This window comes from Podarcis cretensis (assembly GCF_951804945.1).
Source record: "Podarcis cretensis genome assembly, chromosome: 12".
Taxonomy (NCBI): Eukaryota; Metazoa; Chordata; class Lepidosauria; order Squamata; family Lacertidae; genus Podarcis; species Podarcis cretensis.
In genome coordinates, this window is record NC_137181.1 from 53,062,532 (window position 1) to 53,082,771 (window position 20,240).

The window sequence follows — 20,240 nt, forward strand, 5'->3', positions numbered from 1 at the left end:
GGTTAAGTTGTCGAAGGCTGATTTCTTTTCCGGTGATAAAAAGCCTTCTCTTTCGACCGCCAAACCTTTCAGAGGAGCATTTGCAACCGTTTGGCACCATTTTTGAATCAATTGCCGAAAGTCAGAGATTTGATGAAATTGTGACCCCGGGGCTTAGGGATTTTTTCCTGAGATAAACAACCTCCTGTTTCGACCGCCAAACCTTTCAGGGGAGCATTTAAACCGTTTGGCACCATTTCTAAGTGAATTGCCGAAAGTCAGAGATTTGATGAAATTCTGACCCCGGGGCTAAGGGATTTTTACGAAAATATCTTTTTCTGTCGAATAAGTTGTCAAGGGCTGATTTCTTTTCCTGTGATAAAAAACCTCATGTTTTGACCGCCAAACCTTTCAGGGGAGCATTTGCAACCGTTTGGCACCATTTCTGAGTCAATTGCCAAACGTCAGATTTTTGATGAAATTGTGACCCCAGGGCTTAGGGATTTTTTCAAAAAAATATTTTTCTGCCGGTTAAGTTGTCTAGGGCGGATTTCTTTTCCTGTGATAAAAACCCTTCTCTTTCGATCGCCAAAACTTTCAGGGGAGCATTTGCAACCGTTTGGCACCAGTTTTGAGTCAATTGCCGAAAGTCAGAGATTTGAGGAAATTGTGACCCCGGGGCTTAGGGATTTTTTCAAAAAAATATTTTTCTGCCGGTTAAGTTGTCGAGGGCGGATTTCTTTTCCTGTGATAAAAAGCCTTCTCTTTCGACCGCCAAACCTTTCAGCGGAGCATTTGCAACCGTTTGGCACCATTTTTGAATCAATTGCCGAAAGTCAGAGATTTGCTGAAATTGTGACCCCGGGGCTTAGGGATTTTTTCAAGAAAATCTTTTCCTGCCAGTTAAGTTGTCGAGGGCTGATTTCTTTTCCTGTGATAAAAAACCTCCTGTTTCGACCGCCAAACCTTTCAGGGGAGCATTTAAAACCGTTTGGCACCATTTCTGAGTCAACTGCCGAAAGTCAGAGATTTGATGAAATTCTGACCCCCGGGCTTAGGGATTTTTTCAAAAAACTATTTCTCTGCCGGTTAAGTTGTCGAGGGCTGTTTTCTTTTCCTGTGATAAAAAGCCTTCTCTTTCGACCGCCAAACCTTTCAGGGGAGCATTTGCAACCGTTTGGCACCATTTCTGAGTCAATTGCCGAAAGTCAGAGTTTTGATGAAATTGTGACCCCGGGGCTTAGGAATTTTTTCAAGAAAATCTTTTCCAGCCGGTTAAGTTTTCGAGGGCTGATTTCTTTTCCTGTGATAAAAAGCCTTCTCTTTCGACCGCCAAACCTTTCAGGGGAGCATTTGCAACCGTTTGGCACCATTTCTAAGTCAATTGCCGAAAGTCAGCGATTTGATGAAATTCTGGCTTAGGGATTTTTTCAAAAAAATATTTCTCTGACGGTTAAGTTTTCGAGGGCTGATTTCTTTTCCTGTGATAAAAAACCTCATGTTTTGACCGCCAAACCTTTCAGGGGAGCATTTGCAACAGTTTGGCACCAGTTTTGAGTCAATTGCCAAAAGTCAGAGCTTAGGGATTTTTTAAAAAAATATTTTTCTGCCGGTTAAATTGTCGAAGGCTGCTTTCTTTTCCTGTGATAAAAAGCCTTCTCTTTCGACCGCCAAACCTTTCAGGGGAGCATTTGCAACCGTGTGGCACCATTTCTGAGTCAATTGCCGAAAGTCAGAGTTTTGATGAAATTGTGACCCCGGGGCTTAGGGATTTTTTCAAAAAACTATTTCTCTGCCGGTTAATTTGTTGAGGGCTGATTTCTTTTCCTGTGATAAAAAGCCTTCTGTTTCGACCGCCAAACATTTCAGGGGAGCATTTGCAACCGTTTGGCACCATTTTTGAATCAATTGCTGTAAGTCGGAGTTTTGATGAAATTGTGACCCCGGGGCTTAGGTATTTTTTCAAAAAAATATTTTTCTGCCGGTTAAGTTGTCGAAGGCTGATTTCTTTTCCTGTGATAAAAAGCCTTCTCTTTCGACCGCCAAACCTTTCAGGGGAGCATTTGCAACCGTTTGGCACCATTTTTGAATCAATTGCCGAAAGTCAGAGATTTGATGAAATTGTGACCCCGGGGCTTAGGGATTTTTTCAAGAAAATCTTTTCCTGCCGGTTAAGTTGTCGAGGGCTGATTTCTTTTCCTGTGATAAAAACCCTCCTGTTTCGACCGCCAAACCCTTCAGGGGAGCATTTAAAATCGTTTGGCACCATTTCTGAGTCAATTGGCGAAAGTCAGAGATTTGATGAAATTGTGACCCTGGGGCTTAGGGATTTTTTCGAAAATATCTTTTTCTGCCGAATAAGTTGTCGAGGGCTGATTTCTTTTCCTGTGATAAACAACCTCCTGTTTCGACCGCCAAACCTTTCAGGGGAGCATTTAAACCGTTTGGCACCATTTCTAAGTCAATTGCCGAAAGTCAGAGATTTGATGAAATTCTGACCCCGGGGCTTAGGGATTTTTTCAAAAAACTATGTCTCTGCCGGTTAAGTTGTCGAAGGCTGATTTCTTTTCCGGTGATAAAAAGCCTTCTCTTTCGACCGCCAAACCTTTCAGGGGAGCATTTGCACCCGTTTGGCACCATTTTTGAATCAATTGCCGAAAGTCAGAGATTTGATGAAATTGTGACCCCGGGGCTTAGGGATTTTTTCAAGAATATCTTTTCCTGCCGGTTAAGTTGTCGAGGGCTGATTTCTTTTCCTGTGATAAAAACCCTCCTGTTTCGACCACCAAACCTTTCAGGGGAGCATTTAAAATCGTTTGGCACCATTTCTGAGTCAATTGCCGAAAGTCAGAGATTTGATGAAATTGTGACCCTGGGGCTTAGGGATTTTTTCGAAAATATCTTTTTCTGCCGAATAAGTTGTCGAGGGCTGATTTCTTTTCCTGTGATAAACAACCTCCTGTTTCGACCGCCAAACCTTTCAGGGGAGCATTTAAACCGTTTGGCACCATTTCTAAGTCAATTGCCGAAAGTCAGAGATTTGATGAAATTCTGACCCCGGGGCTTAGGGATTTTTTCAAAAAACTATTTCTCTGCCGGTTAAGTTGTCGAGGGCTGTTTTCTTTTCCTGTGATAAAAAGCCTTCTCTTTCGACCGCCAAACCTTTCAGGGGAGCATTTGCAACCGTTTGGCACCATTTCTGAGTCAATTGCCAAACGTCAGATTTTTGATGAAATTGTGACCCCGGGGTTTAGGGATTTTTACGAAAATATCTTTTTCTGCCGAATAAGTTGTCGAGGGCTGATTTCTTTTCCTGTGATAAAAAACCTCATGTTTTGACCGCCAAACCTTTCAGGGGAGCATTTAAAACCGTTTGGCACCATTTTTGAATCAATTGCCGAAAGTCAGAGATTTGATGAAATTGTGACCCCGGGGCTTAGGGATTTTTTCAAAAAAATATTTTTCTGCTGGTTAAGTTGTCGAAAGCTGATTTCTTATCCTGTGATAAAAAGCCTTCTCTTTCGACCGCCAAACCTTTCAGAGGAGCATTTGCAACCGTTTGGCACCATTTTTGAGTCAATTGCCGAAAGTCAGAGTTTTGATGAAATTGTGACCCCGGGGCTTAGGGATTTTTTCAAAAAAATATTTTTCTGCCGGTTAAGTTGTTGAGGGCTGATTTCTTTTCCTGTGATAAAAAGCCTTCTGTTTCGACCGCCAAACCTTTCAGGGGAGCATTTGCTACCGTTTGGCACCATTTTTGAATCAGTTGCCGAAAGTCGGAGATTTGATGAATTTGTGACCCCGGGGCTTAGGGATTTTTTCAAAAAAATATTTTTCTGCTGGTTAAGTTGTCGAAGGCTGATTTCTTATCCTGTGATAAAAAGCCTTCTCTTTCGACCGCCAAACCTTTCAGAGGAGCATTTGCAACCGTTTGGCACCATTTTTGAATCAATTGCCGAAAGTCAGAGATTTGATGAAATTGTGACCCCAGGGCTTAGGGATTTTTTCAAAAAAATATTTTTCTGCCGGTTAAGTTGTCGAGGGCGGATTTCTTTTCCTGTGATAAAAACCCTTCTCTTTCGATCGCCAAAACTTTCAGGGGAGCATTTGCAAACGTTTGGCACCAGTTTTGAGTCAATTGCCGAAAGTCAGAGTTTTGATGAAATTGTGACCCCGGGGCTTAGGGATTTTTTTCAAGAAAATCTTTTCCTGCCGCTTAAGTTGTCGAGGGCTGATTTCTTTTCCTGTGATAAAAAGCCTTCTCTTTTGACCGCCAAACATTTCAGGGGAGCATTTGCAACCGTTTGGCACCATTTCTGAATCAATTGCCGAACGTCAGATTTTTGATGAAATTGTGACACCGGGGCTTAGGGATTTTTTCAAAAATATCTTTTTCTGCCGAATAAGTTTTTGAGGGCTGATTTCTTTTCCTGTGATAAAAAATCTCCTGTTTCGACCGCCAAACCTTTCAGGGGAGCATTTGCAACAGTTTGGCACCAGTTTTGAGTCAATTGCCAAAAGTCAGAGCTTAGGGATTTTTTCAAAAAAATATTTTTCTGCCGGTTAAGTTGTCGAGGGCGGATTTCTTAACCTGTGATAAAAAGCCTTCTCTTTCGACCGCCAAACCTTTCAGGGGAGCATTTGCAACAGTGTGGCACCAGTTTTGAGTCAATTGCCGAAAGTCAGAGCTTAGGGATTTTTTCAAAAAAATATTTTTCTGCCGGTTAAGTTGTCGAAGGCTGTTTTATTTTCCTGTGATAAAAAGCCTTCTCTTTCGACCGCCAAACCTTTCAGGGGAGCATTTGCAACCGTTTGGCACCATTTCTGAGTCAATTGCCGAAAGTCAGAGTTTTGATGAAATTGTGACCCCGGGGCTTAGGGATTTTTTCGAAAATATCTTTTTCTGCCGAATAAGTTGTCGAGGGCAGATTTCTTTTCCTGTGATAAACAACCTCCTGTTTTGACCGCCAAACCTTTCAGGGGAGCATTTAAAACCTTTTGGCACCATTTCTAAGTCAATTGCCAAAGGTCAGAGATTTGATGAAATTGTGACCCCGGGGCTTAGGGATTTTTTCAAAAAAATATTTCTCTGACGGTTAAGTTGTCGAGGGCTGATTTCTTTTCCTGTGATAAAAAGCCTTCTCTTTCGACCGCCAAACCTTTCAGGGGAGCATTTGCTACCGTTTGGCACCATTTTTGAATCAGTTGCCGAAAGTCAGAGATTTGATGAATTTGTGACCCCGGGGCTTAGGGACTTTTTCAAAATAATATTTTTCTGCTGGTTAAGTTGTCGAAGGCTGATTTCTTATCCTGTGAAAAAAAGCCTTCTCTTTCGACCGCCAAACCTTTCAGAGGAGCATTTGCAACCGTTTGGCACCATTTTTGAATCAATTGCCGAAAGTCAGAGATTTGATGAAATTGTGACCCCAGGGCTTAGGGATTTTTTCAAAAAAATATTTTTCTGCCGGTTAAGTTGTCGAGGGCGGATTTCTTTTCCTGTGATAAAAACCCTTCTCTTTCGATCGCCAAAACTTTCAGGGGAGCATTTGCAACCGTTTGGCACCATTTCTGAGTCAATTGCCGAACGTCAGATTTTTGATGAAATTGTGACACCGGGGCTTAGGGATTTTTTCAAAAATATCTTTTTCTGCCGAATAAGTTTTTGAGGGCTGATTTCTTTTCCTGTGATAAAAAACCTCCTGTTTCGACCGCCAAACCTTTCAGGGGAGCATTTGCAACAGTTTGGCACCAGTTTTTAGTCAATTGCCAAAAGTCAGAGCTTAGGGATTTTTTCAAAAAAATATTTTTCTGCCGGTTAAGTTGTCGAAGGCTGATTTCTTTTCCTGTGATAAAAAGCCTTCTCTTTCGACCGCCAAACCTTTCAGGGGAGCATTTGCAACCGTTTGGCACCATTCCTGAGTCAATTGCCGAAAGTTAGACATCTGATGAAATTTTGACCCCGGGGCTTAGGGATTTTTTCGAAAATATCTTTTTCTGCCGAATAAATTGTCGAGGACTGATTTCTTTTCCTGTGATAAACAACCTCCTGTTTTGACCGCCAAACCTTTCAGGGGAGCATTTAAAACCGTTTGGCACCATTTCTAAGTCAATTGCCGAAAGTCAGAGATTTGATGAAATTGTGACCCCAGGGCTTAGGGATTTTTTCAAAAAAATATTTTTCTGCCGGTTAAGTTGTCGAGGGCGGATTTCTTTTCCTGTGATAAAAACACTTCTCTTTCGATCACCAAAACTTTCAGGGGAGCATTTGCAACCGTTTGGCACCAGTTTTGAGTCAATTGCCGAAAGTCAGAGTTTCAAAAAACTATTTCTCTGCCAGTTAAGTTGTCGAGGGCTGATTTCTTTTCCTGTGATAAAAAGCCTTCTCTTTCGACCGCCAAACATTTCAGGGGAGCATTTAAAACCGTTTGGCACCATTTTTGAATCAATTGCCGAAAGTCAGAGATTTGATGAAATTGTGACCCCGGGGCTTAGGGATTTTTTCAAAAAAATATTTTTCTGCCGGTTAAGTTGTCGAGGGCGGATTTCTTTTCCTGTGATAAAAACCCTTCTCTTTCGATCGCCAAAACTTTCAGGGGAGCATTTGCAACCGTTTGGCACCATTTTTGAATGAACTGGCGAACGTCAGAGTTTTGATGAAATTGTGACCCCGGGGCTTAGGGATTTTTTTAAAAAAATATTTTTCTGCCGGTTAAGTTGTCGATGGCTGATTTCTTTTCCTGTGATAAAAAACCTCATGTTTTGACCGCCAAACCTTTCAGGGGAGCATTTGCAACAGTTTGGCACCAGTTTTGAGTCAATTGCCGAAAGTCAGAGCTTAGGGATTTTTTCAAAAAAATATTTTTCTGCCGGTTAAGTTGTCGAAGGCTGATTTATTTTCCTGTGATAAAAAGCCTTCTCTTTCGACCGCCAAACCTTTCAGGGGAGCATTTGCAACCGTTTGGCATGATTTCTGAGTCAATTGCCGAAAGTCAGAGTTTTGATGAAATTGTGACCCCGGGGCTTAGGGATTTTTTCGAAAATATCTTTTTCTGCCGAATAAGTTGTCGAGGGCAGATTTCTTTTCCTGTGATAAACAACCTACTGTTTTGACCGCCAAACCTTTCAGGGGAGCATTTAAAACCTTTTGGCACCATTTCTAAGTCAATTGCCAAAAGTCAGAGATTTGATGAAATTGTGACCCCGGGGCTTAGGGATTTTTTCAAAAAAATATTTCTCTGACGGTTAAGTTGTCGAGGGCTGATTTCTTTTCCTGTGATAAAAAGCCTTCTCTTTCGACCGCCAAACCTTTCAGGGGAGCATTTGCTACCGCTTGGCACCATTTTTCAATCAGTTGCCGAAAGTCAGAGATTTGATGAATTTGTGACCCCGGGGCTTAGGGACTTTTTCAAAATAATATTTTTCTGCTGGTTAAGTTGTCGAAGGCTGATTTTTTATCCTGTGAAAAAAAGGCTTCTCTTTCGACCGCCAAACCTTTCAGAGGAGCATTTGCAACCGTTTGGCACCATTTTTGAATCAATTGCCGAAAGTCAGAGAATGATGAAATTGTGACCCAAGGGCTTAGGGATTTTTTCAAAAAAATATTTTTCTGCTGGTTAAGTTGTCGAAGGCTGATTTCTTTTCCTGTGATAAAAAGCCTTCTCTTTTCACCGCCAAACCTTTCAGAGGAGCATTTGCAACCGTTTGGCACCATTTTTGAATGAATTGCCGAAAGTCAGAGTTTTGATGAAATTCTAACCCCGGGGCTTAGGGATTTTTTCAAAAAAATATTTCTCTGACGGTTAAGTTGTCGAGGGCTCATTTCATTTCCTGTGATAAAAAACCTCATGTTTTGACCGCCAAACCTTTCAGGGGAGCATTTGCAACAGTTTGGCACCAGTTTTGAGTCAATTGCCAAAAGTCAGAGCTTAGGGATTTTTTCAAAAAAATATTTTTCTGCCGGTTAAGTTGTCGATGGCTGATTTCTTTTCCTGTGATAAAAAACCTCATGTTTTGACCGCCAAACCTTTCAGGGGAGCATTTGCAACCGTTTGGCACCAGTTTTGAGTCAATTGCCGAAAGTAAGAGTTTTGAAGAAATTGTGACCCCGGGGCTTAGGGATTTTTTCAAAAAACTATTTCTCTGCCAGTTAAGTTGTCGAGGGCTGATTTCTTTTCCTGTGATAAAAAGCCTTCTCTTTCGACCGCCAAACATTTCAGGGGAGCATTTAAAACCGTTTGGCACCATTTTTGAATCAATTGCCGAAAGTCAGAGATTTGATGAAATTGTGACCCCAGGGCTTAGGGATTTTTTCAAAAAAATATTTTTCTGCCTGTTAAGTTGTCGAGGAGCGGATTTCTTTTCCTGTGATAAAAACCCTTCTCTTTCGATCGCCAAAACTTTCAGGGGAGCATTTGCAACCGTTTGGCACCAGTTTTGAGTCAATTGCCGAAAGTCAGAGTTTTGATGAAATTGTGACCCCGGGGCTTAGGGATTTTTTCAAAAAAATATTTTTCTGCCGGTTAAGTTGTCGAAGGCTGATTTCTTAACGTGTGATAAAAAGCCTTCTCTTTCGACCGCCAAACCTTTCAGGGGAGTATTTGCAACCGTTTGGCACCATTTTTGAATGAATTGCCGAAAGTCAGAGTTTTGATGAAATTGTGACCCCGGGGCTTAGGGATTTTTTCAAAAAAATATTTTTCTGCCGGTTAAGTTGTCGATGGCTGATTTCTTTTCCTGTGATAAAAAACCTCATGTTTTGACCGCCAAACCTTTCAGGGGAACATTTGCAACAGTTTGGCACCAGTTTTGAGTCAATTGCCGAAAGTCAGAGCTTAGGGATTTTTTCAAAAAAATATTTCTCTGCCGGTTAAGTTGTCGAAGGCTGATTTATTTTCCTGTGATAAAAAGCCTTCTCTTTCGACCGCCAAACCTTTCAGGGGAGCATTTGCAACCGTTTGGCACCATTTCTGAGTCAATTGCCGAAAGTCAGAGTTTTAATGAAATTGTGACCCCGGGGCTTAGGGATTTTTTCAAAAAACTATTTCTCTGCCGGTTAATTTGTTGAGGGCTGATTTCTTTTCCTGTGATAAAAAGCCTTCTGTTTCGACCGCCAAACATTTCAGGGGAGCATTTGCAACCGTTTGGCACCATTTTTGAATCAATTGCTGTAAGTCGGAGTTTTGATGAAATTGTGACCCCGGGGCTTAGGTATTTTTTCAAAAAAATATTTCTCTGCCGGTTAAGTTGTCGAAGGCTGATTTCTTTTCCTGTGATAAAAAGCCTTCTGTTTCGACCGCCAAACCTTTCAGGGGAGCATTTAAACCGTTTGGCACCATTTCTAAGTCAATTGCCGAAAGTCAGAGCTTTGATGAAATTCTGACCCCGGGGCTTAGGGATTTTTTCAAAAAACTATTTCTCTGCCGGTTAAGTTGTCGAAGGCTGATTTCTTTTCCGGTGATAAAAAGCCTTCTCTTTCGACCGCCAAACCTTTCAGGGGAGCATTTGCAACCGTTTGGCACCATTTTTGAATCAATTGCCGAAAGTCAGAGATTTGATGAAATTGTGACCCCGGGGCTTAGGGATTTTTTCAAGAATATCTTTTCCTGCCGGTTAAGTTGTCGAGGGCTGATTTCTTTTCCTGTGATAAAAACCCTCCTGTTTCGACCGACAAACCTTTCAGGGGAGCATTTAAAATCGTTTGGCACCATTTCTGAGTCAATTGCCGAAAGTCAGAGATTTGCTGAAATTGTGACCCTGGGGCTTAGGGATTTTTTCGAAAATATCTTTTTCTGCCGAATAAGTTGTCGAGGGCTGATTTCTTTTCCTGTGATAAACAACCTCCTGTTTCGACCGCCAAACCTTTCAGGGGAGCACTTAAACCGTTTGGCACCATTTCTAAGTCAATTGCCGAAACTCAGAGATTTGATGAAATTCTGACCCCGGGGCTTAGGGATTTTTTCAAAAAACTATTTCTCTGCCGGTTAAGTTGTCGAGGGCTGTTTTCTTTTCCTGTGATAAAAAGCCTTCTCTTTCGACCGCCAAACCTTTCAGGGGAGCATTTGCAACCGTTTGGCCCCATTTCTGAGTCAATTGCCAAACGTCAGATTTTTGATGAAATTGTGACCCCGGGGTTTAGGGATTTTTACGAAAATATCTTTTTCTGCCGAATAAGTTGTCGAGGGCTGATTTCTTTTCCTGTGATAAAAAACCTCATGTTTTGACCGCCAAACCTTTCAGGGGAGCATTTAAAACCGTTTGGCACCATTTTTGAATCAATTGCCGAAAGTCAGAGATTTGATGAAATTGTGACCCCGGGGCTTAGGGATTTTTTCAAAAAAATATTTTTCTGCTGGTTAAGTTGTCGAAGGCTGATTTCTTATCCTGTGATAAAAAGCCTTCTCTTTCGACCGCAAAACTTTCAGGGGAGCATTTGCAACCGTTTGGCACCATTTTTGAGTCAATTGCCGAAAGTCAGAGTTTTGATGAAATTGTGACCCCGGGGCTTAGGGATTTTTTCAAAAAAATATTTTTCTGCCGGTTAAGTTGTCGAAGGCTTATTTCTTTTCCTGTGATAAAAAGCCTTCTCTTTCGACCGCCAAACCTTTCAGAGGAGCATTTGCAACCGTTTGGCAGCATTTTTGAATGAATTGCCGAAAGTCAGAGTTTTGATGAAATTGTGACCCCGGGGCTTAGGGATTTTTTCAAAAAAATATTTTTCTGCCGGTTAAGTTGTCGAAGGCTGATTTCTTTTCCTGTGATAAAAAGCCTTCTCTTTCGACCGCCAAACCATTCAGGGGAGCATTTGCAACCGTTTGGCACCAGTTTTGAGTCAATTGCCGAAAGTCAGAGTTTTGATGAAATTGTGACCCCGGGGCTTAGGGATTTTTTCAAAAAAATATTTCTCTGACGGTTAAGTTGTCGAGGGCTGATTTCTTTTCCTGTGATAAAAAACCTTCTCTTTCGACCGCCAAACCTTTCAGGGGAGCATTTGCAACCGTTTGGCACCATTTCTGAGTCAATTGCCGAAAGTCAGAGTTTTGATGAAATTGTGACCCCGGGTTTAGGGATTTTTTCAAAAAAATATTTCTCTGACGGTTAAGTTGTTGAGGGCTGATTTCTTTTCCTGTGATAAAAAGCCTTCTCTTTCGACCGACAAACCTTTCAGGGGAGCATTTGCTACCGTTTGGCACCATTTTTGAATCAGTTGCCGAAAGTCGGAGATTTGATGAATTTGTGACCCCGGGGCTTAGGGATTTTTTCAAAAAAATATTTTTCTGCTGGTTAAGTTGTCGAAGGCTGATTTCTTATCCTGTGAAAAAAAGCCTTCTCTTTCGACCGCCAAACCTTTCAGAGGAGCATTTGCAACCGTTTGGCACCATTTTTGAATCAATTGCCGAAAGTCAGAGATTTAATGAAATTGTGACCCCAGGGCTTAGGGATTTTTTCAAAAAAATATTTTTCTGCCGGGTAAGTTGTCGAGGGCGGATTTCTTTTCCTGTGATAAAAACCCTTCTCTTTCGATCGCCAAAACTTTCAGGGGAGCATTTGCAACCGTTTGGCACCAGTTTTGAGTCAATTGCCGAAAGTCAGAGTTTTGATGAAATTGTGACCCCGGGGCTTAGGGATTTTTTTCAAGAAAATCTTTTCCTGCCGGTTAAGTTGTCGAGGGCTGATTTCTTTTCCTGTGATAAAAAGCCTTCTCTTTTGACCGCCAAACATTTCAGGGGAGCATTTGCAACCGTTTGGCACCATTTCTGAATCAATTGCCGAACGTCAGATTTTTGATGAAATTGTGACACCGGGGCTTAGGGATTTTTTCAAAAATATCTTTTTCTGCCGAACAAGTTTTTGAGGGCTGATTTCTTTTCCTGTGATAAAAAACCTCCTGTTTCGACCGCCAAACCTTTCAGGGGAGCATTTGCAACAGTTTGGCACCAGTTTTGAGTCAATTGCCAAAAGTCAGAGCTTAGGGATTTTTTCAAAAAAATATTTTTCTGCCGGTTAAGTTGTCGAACGCTGATTTCTTTTCCTGTGATAAAAAGCCTTCTCTTTCGACCGCCAAACCTTTCAGGGGAGCATTTGCTACCGTTTGGCACCATTTTTGAATCAGTTGCAGAAAGTCAGAGTTTTGATGAATTTTTGACCCCGGGGCTTAGGGACTTTTTCAAAAAAATATTTTTCTGCTGGTTAAGTTGTCGAAGGCAGATTTCTTTTCCTGTGATAAAAAGCCTTCTCTTTCGATCGCCAAACCTTTCAGGAGAGCATTTGCAACCGTTTGGCACCAGTTTTGAGTCAATTGCCAAAAGTCAGAGATTTGATGAAATTGTGACCCCGGGGCTTAGGGATTTTTTCGAAAAAATCTTTTCCTGCCGGTTAAGTTGTCGAGGGCTGATTTCTTTTCCTGTGATAAAAAGCCTTCTCTTTCGACCGCCAAACATTTCAGGGGAGCATTTGCAACCGTTTGGCACCATTTCTAATTCAATTGCCGAAAGTCAGAGATTTGATGAAATTCTGACCCCGGGGCTTAGGGATTTTTTCAAAAAAATATTTTTCTGCTGGTTAAGTTGTCGAAGGCTGATTTCTTATCCTGTGATAAAAAGCCTTCTCTTTCAACAGCCAAACCTTTCAGAGGAGCATTTGCAACCGTTTGGCACCATTTTTGAATCAATTGCCGAAAGTCAGAGATTTGATGAAGTTGTGACCCCAGGGCTTAGGGATTTTTTCAAAAAAATATTTTTCTGCCGGTTAAGTTGTCGAGGGCGGATTTCTTTTCCTGTGATAAAAACCCTTCTCTTTCGATCGCCAAAACTTTCAGGGGAGCATTTGCAACCGTTTGGCACCAGTTTTGAGTCAATTGCCGAAAGTCAGAGTTTTGATGAAATTGTGACCCCGGGGCTTAGGGATTTTTTTCAAGAAAATCTTTTCCTGCCGGTTAAGTTGTCGAGGGCTGATTTCTTTTCCTGTGATAAAAAGCGTTCTCTTTCGATCGCCAAAACTTTCAGGGGAGCATTTGCAACCGTTGGGCACCATTTCTGAGTCAATTGCCGAACGTCAGATTTTTGATGAAATTCTGACCCCGGGGCTTAGGGATTTTTTCAAAAAAAATATTTCTCTGACGGTTAAGTTGTCGAGGGCTGATTTTTTTTCCTGTGATAAAAAACCTCATGTGTTGACCGCCAAACCTTTCAGGGGAGCATTTGCAACAGTTTGGCACCAGTTTTGAGTCAATTGCCAAAATTCAGAGCTTAGGGATTTTTTCAAAAAAATATTTTTCTGCCGGTTAAGTTGTCGAAGGCTGATTTCTTTTCCTGTGATAAAAAGCCTTCTCTTTCGACCGCCAAACCTTTCAGAGGAGCATTTGCAACCGTTTGGCATCATTTTTGAATGAATTGCCGAAAGTCAGAGTTTTGATGAAATTGTGACCCCGGGGCTTAGGGATTTTTTCAAAAAAATATTTTTCTGCCGGTTAAGATGTCGAAGGCTGATTTCTTTTCCTGTGATAAAAAGCCTTCTCTTTCGACCGCCAAACCTTTCAGAGGAGCATTTGCAACCGTTTGGCATCATTTTTGAATGAATTGCCGAAAGTCAGAGTTTTGATGAATTTTTGACCCCGGGGCGTAGGGACTTTTTCAAAAAAATATTTTTCTGCTGGTTAAGTTGTCGAAGGCTGATTTCTTATCCTGTGATTAAAAGCCTTCTCTTTCGACCGCCAAACCTTTCAGAGGAGCATTTGCAACCGTTTGGCACCATTTTTGAATCAATTGCCGAAAGTCAGAGATTTGATGAAATTGTGACCCCAGGGCTTAGGGATTTTTTCAAAAAAATATGTTTCTGCCGGTTAAGTTGTCGAGGGCGGATTTCTTTTCCTGTGATAAAAACCCTTCTCTTTCGACCGCCAAACATTTCAGGGGAGCATTTGCAACCGTTTGGCACCATTTCTGAGTCAATTGCCGAAAGTCAGAGATTTGATGAAATTGTGACCCCGGGGCTTAGGGATTTTTTTTAAAAAAAATATTTTTCTGCCGGTTAAGTTGTCGAAGGCTGATTTCTTTTCCTGTGATAAAAAGCCTTCTCTTTCGACCGCCAAACCTTTCAGAGGAGCATTTGCAACCGTTTGGCACCATTTTTGAATGAATTGCCGAAAGTCAGAGTTTTGATGAAATTCTGACCCCGGGGCTTAGGGATTTTTTCAAAAAAATATTTCTCTGACGGTTAAGTTGTAGAGGGCTGATTTCTTTTCCTGTGATAAAAAACCTCATGTTTTGACCGCCAAACATTTCAGGGGATCATTTGCAACAGTTTGGCACCAGTTTTGAGTCAATTGCCAAAAGTCAGAGCTTAGGGCTTTTTTCAAAAAAATATTTTTCTGCCGGTTAAGTTGTCGAAGGCTGATTTCTTTTCCCGTGATAAAAAGCCTTCTCTTTCGACCGCCAAACCTTTCAGGGGAGCATTTGCAACCGTTTGGCACCATTTCTGAGTTAATTGCCGAAAGTCAGAGATTTGATGAAATTGTGACCCCGGGGCTTAGGGATTTTTTCGAAAATATCTTTTTCTGCCGAATAAGTTGTCGAGGACTGATTTCTTTTCCTGTGATAAACAACCTCCTTTTTCGACCGCCAAACCTTTCAGGGGAGCATTTAAAACCGTTTGGCACCAGTTTTGAGTCAATTGCCGAAAGTCAGAGATTTGATGAAATTCTCACCCCGGGCCTTCGGGATTTTTTCAAAAAATTATTTCTCTGACGGTTAAGTTGTCGAGGGCTGATTTCTTTTCCTGTGATAAAAAGCCTTCTCTTTCGACCGCCAAACCTTTTAGGGGAGCATTTGCAACAGTTTGGCACCAGTTTTGAGTCAATTGCCAAAAGTCAGAGCTTAGGGATTTTTTCAAAAAAATATTTTTCTGCCGGTTAAGTTGTCGAAGGCTGATTTCTTTTCCTGTGATAAAAAGCCTTCTCTTTCGACCACCAAACCTTTCAGGGGAGCATTTGCAACCGTTTGGCACCATTTCTGAGTTAATTGCCGAAAGTCAGAGATTTGATGAAATTGTGACCCCGGGGCTTAGGGATTTTTTCGAAAATATCTTTTTCTGCCGAATAAGTTGTCGAGGACTGATTTCTTTTCCTGTGATAAACAACCTCCTGTTTCGACTGCCAAACCTTTCAGGGGAGCATTTAAAATCGTTTGGCACCATTTCTGAGTCAATTGCCGAAAGTCAGAGATTTGATGAAATTCTCACCCCGGGGCTTCGGGATTTTTTCAAAAAACTATTTCTCTGCCGGTTAAGTTGTCGAGGGCTGATTTCTTTTCCTGTGATAAAAAGCCTTCTCTTTCGATCGCCAAACCTTTCAGGGGAGCATTTAAAACCGTTTGGCACCAGTTTTGAGTCAATTGCCGAAAGTCAGAGTTTTGATGAAATTGTGACCCCGGGGCTTAGGGATTTTTTCAAGAAAATCTTTTTCTGCCGAATAAGTTGTCGAGGGCTGATTTCTTTTCCTGTGATAAAAAGCCTTCTCTTTCGACCGCCAAACCTTTCAGGGGAGCATTTAAAACCGTTTGGCACCATTTCTGAGTCAATTGCCGAAAGTCAGAGATTTGATGAAATTGTGACCCCGGGGCTTAGGGATTTTTTCGAAAATATCTTTTTCTGCCGAATAAGTTGTCGAGGACTGATTTCTTTTCCTGTGATAAACAACCTCCTGTTTTGACCGCCAAACCTTTCAGGGGAGCATTTAAAACCGTTTGGCACCATTTCTAAGTCAATTGCCGAAAGTCAGAGATTTGATGAAATTATGACCCCGGGGCTTAGGGATTTTTTCAAAAATCTATTTCTCTGACGGTTAAGTTGTCGAGGGATGATTTCTTTTCCTGTGATAAAAAGCCTTCTCTTTCGACCGCCAAACCTTTCAGGGGAGCATTTGCAACCGTTTGGCACCAGTTTTGAGTCAATTGCCGAAAGTCAGAGTTTTGATGAAATTGTGACCCCGGGGCTTAGGGATTTTTTCAAAAAAATATATTCCTGCAGGTTAAGTTGTCGAGGGCTGATTTCTTTTCCTGCGATAAAAAGCCTTCTCTTTGGACCGCCAAACCTTTCAGATGAGCATTTGCAACCGTTTGGCACCATTTTTGAATCAATTGCCGAAAGTCAGAGATTTGATGAAATTGTGACCCCAGGGCTTAGGGATTTTTTCAAAAAAATATTTTTCTGCCGGTTAAGTTGTCGAGGGCGGATTTCTTTTCCTGTAATAAAAACCCTTCTCTTTCGATCGCCAAAACTTTCAGGGGAGCATATGCAACCGTTTGGCACCAGTTTTGAGTCAATTACCGAAAGTCAGAGTTTTGATGAAATTGTGACACCGGGGCTTAGGGATTTTTTCAAAAATATCTTTTCCTGCCGGTTAAGTTGTCGAGGGCTGATTTCTTTTCCTGTGATAAAAACCCTTCTCTTTCGACCGCCAAACATTTCAGGGGAGCATTTGCAACCGTTTGGCACCATTTCTAAGTCAATTGCCGAAAGTCAGAGATTTGATGAAATTCTGACCCCGGGGCTTAGGGATTTTTTCAAAAAAATATTTCTCTGACGGTTAAGTTTTTGAGGGCTGATTTCTTTTCCTGTGATAAAAAGCCTTCTCTTTCGACCGCCAAACCTTTCAGGGAGCATTTGCAACCGTTTGGCACCATTTCTGAGTCAATTGCCGAAAGTCAGAGTTTTGATGAAATTGTGACCCCGGGGCTTAGGGATTTTTTCAAAAAACTATTTCTCTGTCGGTTAAGTTGTCGAGGGCTGATTTGTTTTCCAGTGATAAAAAGCCTTCTCTTTCGACCGCCAAACCTTTCAGGGGAGCATTTGCAACCGTTTGGCACCATTTCTGAGTCAATTGCCGAAAGTCAGAGTTTTGATGAAATTGTGACCCCGGGGCTTAGGGATTTTTTCAAGAAAATCTTTTCCTGCCGGTTAAGTTGTCGAGGGCTGATTTCTTTTCCTGTGATAAAAAGCCTTCTCTTTCGACCGCCAAACCTTTCAGGGGAGCATTTGCAACCGTTTGGCACCATTTCTGAGTCAATTGCCGAAAGTCAGAGTTTTGATGAAATTGTGACCCCGGGGCTTAGGGATTTTTTCAAGAAAATCTTTTCCTGCCGGTTAAGTTGTCGAGGGCTGATTTCTTTTCCTGTGATAAAAAGCCTTCTCTTTCCACCGCCAAACCTTTCAGGGGAGCATTTGCAACAGTTTGGCACCAGTTTTGAATGAATTGCCGAAAGTCAGAGTTTTGATGAATTTTTGACCCCGGGGCGTAGGGACTTTTTCAAAAAAATATTTTTCTGCTGGTTAAGTTGTCGAAGGCTGATTTCTTATCCTGTGATTAAAAGCCTTCTCTTTCGACCGCCAAACCTTTCAGAGGAGCATTTGCAACCGTTTGGCACCATTTTTGAATCAATTGCCGAAAGTCAGAGATTTGATGAAATTGTGACCCCAGGGCTTAGGGATTTTTTCAAAAAAATATGTTTCTGCCGGTTAAGTTGTCGAGGGCGGATTTCTTTTCCTGTGATAAAAACCCTTCTCTTTCGACCGCCAAACATTTCAGGGGAGCATTTGCAACCGTTTGGCACCATTTCTGAGTCAATTGCCGAAAGTCAGAGATTTGATGAAATTGTGACCCCGGGGCTTAGGGATTTTTTTTAAAAAAAATATTTTTCTGCCGGTTAAGTTGTCGAAGGCTGATTTCTTTTCCTGTGATAAAAAGCCTTCTCTTTCGACCGCCAAACCTTTCAGAGGAGCATTTGCAACCGTTTGGCACCATTTTTGAATGAATTGCCGAAAGTCAGAGTTTTGATGAAATTCTGACCCCGGGGCTTAGGGATTTTTTCAAAAAAATATTTCTCTGACGGTTAAGTTGTAGAGGGCTGATTTCTTTTCCTGTGATAAAAAACCTCATGTTTTGACCGCCAAACATTTCAGGGGATCATTTGCAACAGTTTGGCACCAGTTTTGAGTCAATTGCCAAAAGTCAGAGCTTAGGGCTTTTTTCAAAAAAATATTTTTCTGCCGGTTAAGTTGTCGAAGGCTGATTTCTTTTCCCGTGATAAAAAGCCTTCTCTTTCGACCGCCAAACCTTTCAGGGGAGCATTTGCAACCGTTTGGCACCATTTCTGAGTTAATTGCCGAAAGTCAGAGATTTGATGAAATTGTGACCCCGGGGCTTAGGGATTTTTTCGAAAATATCTTTTTCTGCCGAATAAGTTGTCGAGGACTGATTTCTTTTCCTGTGATAAACAACCTCCTTTTTCGACCGCCAAACCTTTCAGGGGAGCATTTAAAACCGTTTGGCACCAGTTTTGAGTCAATTGCCGAAAGTCAGAGATTTGATGAAATTCTCACCCCGGGCCTTCGGGATTTTTTCAAAAAATTATTTCTCTGACGGTTAAGTTGTCGAGGGCTGATTTCTTTTCCTGTGATAAAAAGCCTTCTCTTTCGACCGCCAAACCTTTTAGGGGAGCATTTGCAACAGTTTGGCACCAGTTTTGAGTCAATTGCCAAAAGTCAGAGCTTAGGGATTTTTTCAAAAAAATATTTTTCTGCCGGTTAAGTTGTCGAAGGCTGATTTCTTTTCCTGTGATAAAAAGCCTTCTCTTTCGACCACCAAACCTTTCAGGGGAGCATTTGCAACCGTTTGGCACCATTTCTGAGTTAATTGCCGAAAGTCAGAGATTTGATGAAATTGTGACCCCGGGGCTTAGGGATTTTTTCGAAAATATCTTTTTCTGCCGAATAAGTTGTCGAGGACTGATTTCTTTTCCTGTGATAAACAACCTCCTGTTTCGACTGCCAAACCTTTCAGGGGAGCATTTAAAATCGTTTGGCACCATTTCTGAGTCAATTGCCGAAAGTCAGAGATTTGATGAAATTCTCACCCCGGGGCTTCGGGATTTTTTCAAAAAACTATTTCTCTGCCGGTTAAGTTGTCGAGGGCTGATTTCTTTTCCTGTGATAAAAAGCCTTCTCTTTCGATCGCCAAACCTTTCAGGGGAGCATTTAAAACCGTTTGGCACCAGTTTTGAGTCAATTGCCGAAAGTCAGAGTTTTGATGAAATTGTGACCCCGGGGCTTAGGGATTTTTTCAAGAAAATCTTTTTCTGCCGAATAAGTTGTCGAGGGCTGATTTCTTTTCCTGTGATAAAAAGCCTTCTCTTTCGACCGCCAAACCTTTCAGGGGAGCATTTAAAACCGTTTGGCACCATTTCTGAGTCAATTGCCGAAAGTCAGAGATTTGATGAAATTGTGACCCCGGGGCTTAGGGATTTTTTCGAAAATATCTTTTTCTGCCGAATAAGTTGTCGAGGACTGATTTCTTTTCCTGTGATAAACAACCTCCTGTTTTGACCGCCAAACCTTTCAGGGGAGCATTTAAAACCGTTTGGCACCATTTCTAAGTCAATTGCCGAAAGTCAGAGATTTGATGAAATTATGACCCCGGGGCTTAGGGATTTTTTCAAAAATCTATTTCTCTGACGGTTAAGTTGTCGAGGGATGATTTCTTTTCCTGTGATAAAAAGCCTTCTCTTTCGACCGCCAAACCTTTCAGGGGAGCATTTGCAACCGTTTGGCACCAGTTTTGAGTCAATTGCCGAAAGTCAGAGTTTTGATGAAATTGTGACCCCGGGGCTTAGGGATTTTTTCAAAAAAATATATTCCTGCAGGTTAAGTTGTCGAGGGCTGATTTCTTTTCCTGCGATAAAAAGCCTTCTCTTTGGACCGCCAAACCTTTCAGATGAGCATTTGCAACCGTTTGGCACCATTTTTGAATCAATTGCCGAAAGTCAGAGATTTGATGAAATTGTGACCCCAGGGCTTAGGGATTTTTTCAAAAAAATATTTTTCTGCCGGTTAAGTTGTCGAGGGCGGATTTCTTTTCCTGTAATAAAAACCCTTCTCTTTCGATCGCCAAAACTTTCAGGGGAGCATATGCAACCGTTTGGCACCAGTTTTGAGTCAATTACCGAAAGTCAGAGTTTTGATGAAATTGTGACACCGGGGCTTAGGGATTTTTTCAAAAATATCTTTTCCTGCCGGTTAAGTTGTCGAGGGCTGATTTCTTTTCCTGTGATAAAAACCCTTCTCTTTCGACCGCCAAACATTTCAGGGGAGCATTTGCAACCGTTTGGCACCATTTCTAAGTCAATTGCCGAAAGTCAGAGATTTGATGAAATTCTGACCCCGGGGCTTAGGGATTTTTTCAAAAAAATATTTCTCTGACGGTTAAGTTTTTG